Source organism: Malurus melanocephalus, unplaced genomic scaffold (assembly GCF_030028575.1).
Source record: "Malurus melanocephalus ecotype Western Australia unplaced genomic scaffold, MMel_1.1 scaffold_366, whole genome shotgun sequence".
In the NCBI taxonomy this organism is placed as follows: domain Eukaryota; kingdom Metazoa; phylum Chordata; class Aves; order Passeriformes; family Maluridae; genus Malurus; species Malurus melanocephalus.
Genome location: NW_026623598.1, coordinates 714,834 through 722,059, shown reverse-complemented (window position 1 = coordinate 722,059; position 7,226 = coordinate 714,834).

Sequence of the window (7,226 nt, the reverse complement as noted above, 5' to 3'; positions counted from 1 at the left end):
TGGGTCCAGCCTCCCTCAGGGGATTCCACAGGATTGTTCCCAGATCCTCTGGAATGTTCCCAGTGATGGACACTCCACAGCCTCTCTGGGAAGGTGTCCCAGGCCCATGGGATGGTCTTGGGCGGTCTTTCCATCCCAAATCTTCCAGGATTCTCTGCTGATTTTGGCCTGCAGGACAAAAAAAGGAGTTTCAAAGGTTCCCACCTTTCCCCACTGTCTCCCCTATTCACAGTGGGATTTCTCTCTCCATTTATCCACAATTTCAGTTCCTCCCCAGGGCTCCTTTGCCCTGCAGCAGCCCAGCTCCGCAGGAATCCCACAGGGAATATTTCCCTTTGGGTGTTTGTGTGGAATCCCCTCCCTCCTCAGCCCTGCAGACACCAATAMCTGCAGCCCAATAAATTATCGGGCTCCCCAATAATTTAAACCAGGATTAGGTGAGGTTAACCCATTCTATTCTGGCAGCAGATCAATATTCCCAGCAATAACCCTGGGAAGCAGAGCCCATAGCCTTTTCCAGCATTTCCTGAGATCACAGCCCCACTTTAAACCCACTGAAAAACTCATCATCAGAGTAATTAGCCCATTATTTGCAAAATCGGTGTAAACACGTGAATAATTAAGCAGCATCTACAGCGTGCCCACATCAGCGTGGAGGTTATTAAAATCCATCAATGATTCCCAGACATCCGTGGGGATATTTTGCAAATCCTTCCTCCAAGCACAGCCGATGGTTTTTTGTGTTTTTGTGGCTCCACTGTGACTGTATTTTTTACCAAAAAAAAAACCCAGAAAATAAGACAAAGCATATAAAGATAATTTCTCTGYAAAATACATTTTAATGCATCGCTGCACATTTTCTCAAAGCCATTTTTTTTTTTTTTTGGGACTAAAGATGTCTGGTGGCAAAATTATTTGTGATCCAACTCGGCACCGTGCAAAGCCTGATTAGAGCTGCAGGTAATGAAATGGAAACGAAAATATTTAAAACACACGCTCACAACACAAGCTGCTCCCATCCATGAGCTTTGTGGGATGTCTGCAGGAGGAAAGAAAAACAGAAATTAAAAATTGGGATGACAGTTTAAATGTATTTTTTTGCTTCACCCTGTGGCATGAGGGATGAAATCCAAAAATTCAAGCTGGAGGTGCCAAAATCCTCCAGCAGCTGTGCGGGTTTGGAACCAGGCTCTGCTGAACATAAATTTTTTTTGGGATCTTCCCAAGTGTGGTTGGACAGGGGAAGGGGCAGGGAAGTGACACAGCAACAAGAAAAGAAGGATGTGGAAACCGAAATATGAAATTCAATCAGTAATAGTGTACCCCTGAAATAATAATAAAAAAAAAATCAAAAAGGAATCTGAAAGTCTGAATAAAAAAAAAAAAAAAAAAAAAAAAAAAAAAACTTACCAAAGCAATGCGACTAAACAACCTAAACAACCTTAATTATCTGTAAAAAAAGAAAAAAATAAAATGTTAAAAAAGGGGGAGTAAAGGGGGAAAGGGAGGGGAAATGGGGAAATAAAGGAGGGGGAAAGGGAGATAAAGGGAAGGAGAGGAAAAGGGAGAGGAAGGGAAAAGGGAGAAGAAGGGAAAGGGGAGGAAGGGAAAATGGGGAAAAGAGGGGGAAAAGATGGAGAAAAGAGGGAGGAAAGGGGGGGAAAAGAGGGCAAAAAGAGGGGGGAAAGGGGAGTAAAAGCAGGAGAAAGAGGGGAAAATATTTTAATTTTGATTCAAAGAAGTAATAGAAAAGTAGATCTTAAAAATTTGGGAGAAAAGAAACATTTCAGTGGCCACTCATCAGAGTCAGAGGATAATCCAAAGGGGACGGGGGCTCTGTGTCACTGAGCTCCCACCACCAGGGCTGGCTGGGAAAATCTGGGAAAATCGGGAATATTTGTGACACGGGATTTTCAGTCCCTGGAACAATCCAGGCTCCACAGGAACATTCTCTAAAGTGGCTCCAGCTCAGGGYGAGTCATGGCAAAGGCTGAGATTTCAGCAGGAAAAATATCCCTGCACAGCCTGAGGGTAATGACCCCAAAGCCCTGGGAAGAGCCTTTATTCCCMAAGGAATTCCCTTCTCGTTTTTATGGTTATTATGAAGATGTAGCAGGGGAAGCAGAGTTCAGGCCAATATAGGATTTCCATTAAAGTCACTGGTGCAATGCCTTTGTAATGTTTGGAGCTAAATCCAGCAAAGGGAAGGATTTTAAAGGCATTAAAGGTGTTTTCATGAATTCCAGAATCCCACAATGGCTGAGGTTGGGAAAACCCTCCAAAATCATCGAATCCAATCATTCCCAGCACTGACAAGGCTCTTAATGAGCTCCCAGCAGCAAAACCCAAAGGGTTCTGACCCCATAGAAATACCCCATTGACGGGGGGGATGCCCAAAGAGCTCTGACCCCATAGAAATACCCCATTGGCAGTAAACCCCACAGAACTCTGACCCCATAGAAATACCCCATTGGCAGTGAACCTTGCAGAGCTCTGCCCCATAGAAATACCCCATTGGCAGGGGAGGCCCCAAGGGCTCTGATCCCATAGAAATATCCCATTGATGGGGGATGCCCCAAGAGTTCTGACCCCACAGAAATACCCCATTGGCAGTGAACCCCGAAGAGCTCTGACCCCATAGAAATACCCCATTGACGGCCAGCTCTGACCATAAATGGGGTTTCCTTCACCCAGGGATCCCCTGAGCTCTCTAAATACGGGGCCTGTGGGGTTTTTCTGTCATTTCCTGCTGTTTTWGCCATGCCTGACCCAAGCCCTGACATCTCCCACCCTGACATAGCCCTGGTCCTGCTCCTGCCCCTGCTCCTCACTGGGATTCTGTCCCAGCCGCTTTCCAAACCCCTTTAGGAACCCGAAATAATCCCAAATGTGGGTTAAACCCTGTGTCTCACCTGGGAGGGAAGGGCAGCTCACCCCATGGGATTCCAGCCAGGTTTGGGGTGGGTGGAACCCAGATCTCCATTCCCAGGGGAAAATAACACAGATCAAAATTTTTTGGGTGGATTTGATGACTTTAAAGGTCTTTTGAACCTTAAAGGTTCCACGGTTTCAACACCTTTTGAGATTCCAAGCTACTAAAACATGGGAAAAAATGGAATTTTAATCTGTTACGGATGGAAAGGAACCTTAAAAATCATCCATCCCACCCCAGCCATGGCAGGGACACCTCCCACTGTCCCAATGTCCAGCCTGGCCTTGGGCACTCAAAGGGATCCAGGGGCAGCCACAGCTTCTCTGGGAATTCCATCCCATCCTCTCCCCACCCTACAGGGAACAATTTCTGCCCAAAATCCCAAATTTACTCAGTTTGAATGCCCAGGATACCCCAGGAACGCCCCTGGCACAATCCCTGACAGAATCCGGGGTTGGAGCAGAGCAGAGGGAATTGGGATCCCGGGACACACCACCCCCATTCCTGTTCCCCATTCTGCTGCTCCCACAGTGCTGCTGTGTTTTATTTACGCTTTAAAAATCCAGGGGAAGGTTTCAGGACCCTCATCCTCCCCTCCCACCATTCTGGGTTTCTCTTTCCTTCTCTCCAGCCCCAGCTGCTTCCACATGCACATCCAGCTCTTCCCCGGAGCTACAAAAAAAAAAAAAAACTTTTCAGGTGCTGCTCTTTCATTTGGCAAAAACCATTTGGGGGCAGGCAAAGCTGTTTAAAAATTCAAATGAGTTTTTCAAATGGTTTTTTTCAGCTCAGGAATTCGGAAACATTTCCTGAAACACAGGCGCTGGTTCTCACAGAGACTGGGAATGAATTCCTGATGAAAGGGAAGCCGGGAGAAAAAAGGGCCCTTTTAACACAAAACATGTTTTGAAAATTACCATTTCAGGGCAGGAATTTGTGTCGCATTTGATCTGGAGYTAATGAGGTCTGCTCAGGTATCCAGCTGCTGCAGAATCATGGAATCCCAGGATCATTCTGCTTGGAAAGCAACTCCAGGATGGTGAAATGCGGGCAGAGCTGAGGGCTGATCCATCCCAAAAAAAACACGGAAAGGCAGCGGTGAGCTCTGGTGCTTTGGGGGAATATCATTGATCCAAACTGCAGRAATTCCCTGAGGATTCCACTCCTCCTGTGGAATTCAGAGTGTCACAGGGTGGATGATTCTGTTGTTCTCAGCTCCTTTTGGTGGAACCCAGCGAGGAAAAACTTCTGGGGTGTTTGGGGTGGGTTGGGGAGAGGGGCTGAGGGCAGGGGGTGGCTCCACCAAAACCAGGCAGTGGCTCTCATTGAAACCAGCCCATGAGCCCATTCTACAGATGGATTTATTCTCACCCAAACCATCCCATCAGCCCTTTCCAGGGATGGATTTACTCTCACCAAAACCAGCCCAGGGCTCCCCCCAAAACCAGGCTGTCCTCCAACCCAAACCAGCCCATGGCTGCCCCCAAACCAGCCCATGGCTCCACCAAAACCAGCCCATGGCCCTCACCCAAAATCAGCCCATGGCTCTCACCAAAACTATCACATCAGCCCATTCCAGGGATAGATTTACTCTCACCCAAACCATCCCATCAGCCTCTTCCAGGAATGGATTTATTCTCACCCAAACCAGCCCATGGCTCTCACTAAAACCAAACAGTGGCTCCCACCAAAACCGGCCCATGGCTCCAACCCAAACCAGCCCATCAGCCCGTTCCACAAATGGATTTATTCTCACCCAAACCAGCCCATCAGCCCATTCCAAGGATGGATTTATTCTCACCCAAACCAGCCCATGGCTCCCACCCAAACCAGCCCATGGCTCTACCAAAACCAGCCCATCAGCCTGTTCTGGGGATGGTTTTATTCTCACCCCAAACCAGCCCATGGCTCCAACCCAAACCAACCCATGAGCCTGTTCCAGGGATGGATTTATTGTCACCCAAAGCAGCCCATGGCTCCCCCTAAAACCAGCCCATTGCTCCACCAAAAACTGGCCCATGGCTCCAACCCAAAGCAGCCCATGGCTTTCATCGAAACCAGCCCATCAACCAATTCCAGGGACGGTTTTATTCTCACCCAAAACCAGCCCATGGCTCTCACCAAAACTATCACATCAGCCCATTCCAGGGACGGATTTACTCTCACTCAAACCATCCCCTCAGCCCGTTCCAGAGATGGATTTACTCTCACTCAAACCATCCCATCAGCCCATTCCAGAGAAGGATTTATTCTCACCCAAACCAGCCCATCAGCCCGTTCCAGAGGTGGATTTGCTCTCACCCAAACCAGCCCTCAGCCCATTCCAGGGATGGATTTACTCTCACTCAAACCATCCCATCAGTCCATCCCATTGTATTCCACGGGACTGGCAGCCTCTCCTGCTCCTGTTCCACAGGAACACATTTAACTGCACACCAGCAAAGCGCAGGAAAACACTTCCATGCTGAAATGTCAATTTTTTTCTTCTTCTGAACAACGGATCTGAAACCTCATCATTTTAAAAATCTGTCCTGACACGCTGGAGTGGGAAGGATTGAATTGATTTTCTGTTCTTCCCCTAAAGAGACCCCAATGAGGTGATTCCATCAAATCCACCCCGCTCCCACTGTCCCAAATTGTTCCAAACCCCATCTGAACTGGCCTTGGACACCTCCAGGGACACAGGGGCAGATCCTTTCTGCACATCTGGAAAACTCCTGGCAGGATCCCCCTGCATCCCCCTCTCGGAGTTTCCACCAAAAGCTCCCCTCTCAGTCCTCACTCGCAGTAAAACCAGAGCTATTTTGCCCCAAATGTGTTTGATAATTGCATTTTCTCATTATCCTCCCGTCGCTCTGGATGCCAGCAARGTGTCCAAGTTGTTTACACTCGGTGTAAAACTGGCAGGGAATAATTGAGCTGCCATGGCTCATCCCAGCACGAGGCTGCAATTCCATCTCCTCTGACACCACCATCCCATAATCTGCTTTTTTTTGGGTGCGTTCAGGGGCTGAGGATGTGCTCAGAATGGTGACACTGCTCTACTGCTGCACAGGGAAGAGCTTCCCAAGCACCATCACCCAAAGCAGAACATCAAATAATAATAATAATCTTTGGAATTATTTTCCCAAGGAACACAGCTACAGATGGATATTGAAGGATGGGAAATTCTCAACCTGCACAACCCCTCCTCCCATCTTTCCAACCACGGAATCCCAGAYAATTCRGGTTGGRAGGGAAGTTCCAGTTTATCTCATYGCAGCCCCTGCTGYGGACAGGGAGCYTTTAAAACCCACTTTAATCACCGCCTGTGCAATCCCAGCTCTCTCTTCAGAYGGGTTTTCCGCACCGAGGGAAGCCCCGGGTGACTTTTGCCCTCTGCAGGTGTAAGAAATCCCTTCCCGCCGTGTTTTTCCCGCTGAACAGCATCCCCGATTCCAGAGGTGATGGCTTTAACRCGATTTATTTCCCGGGCGCCGCTGGAAGCGCAGAGCTGAAGGCTCCATCTAGCGCCACMCGGGCACATTCCCGGGAAAAGGGAGGAGAAGGGAGCGGGAAGGCTGTTGGTGATGATGGCAGGAGGTTTTTAAACTGTCCTGGCAGAATAACTGTTATCCTGTTATCCCGGAACAGCGTCCCCATCCCATTATCCCATTACCCCAATATTCCGGAGCACCATCCCCGGTCCTGTTATCCCATTATTCCATATCCCATTACCCCGTTATCCCATTATCCTGGAGCACCACCCCCAGTCTTGTTATCCCACTATCCCATTATCCCGTTATCCCGGAGCATCATCCCAGTCCTGTTATCCCGCTATTCTATTATCCCGCTATCCCGTTATTCCATTACCTTGTTATCTTGGAGCATCATCCCCATCCTGTTATCCCGCTATCCTGTTATCCCGTTATTCCATTATCCCATTATCCCGTTTTTCCGTTATCCCGGAGCATCATCCCCATCCCATTATCCCATTATCCCGCTATCCCATTATCCCGTTATCCCACTATTCCATTATCCCGTTATTCCATTATCCCGCTATCCCGTTATCCCATTATCCCGCTATCCCGTTATTCCACTATCCCGTTATCCCGGAGCATCATCTCCATCCCGCTATCCCATTATCCCGCTATCCCATTATCCCGCTATCCCATTATCCCATTATCCCATTTTCCTGTAATTCCATTATCCCGTTATCCCGCTATCCCATTATTCCACTATCCCACTATCCCACTATTCCACTATCCCGCTATCCCATTATCCCGTTATTCCCTTATCCCGTTATCCCGGAGCA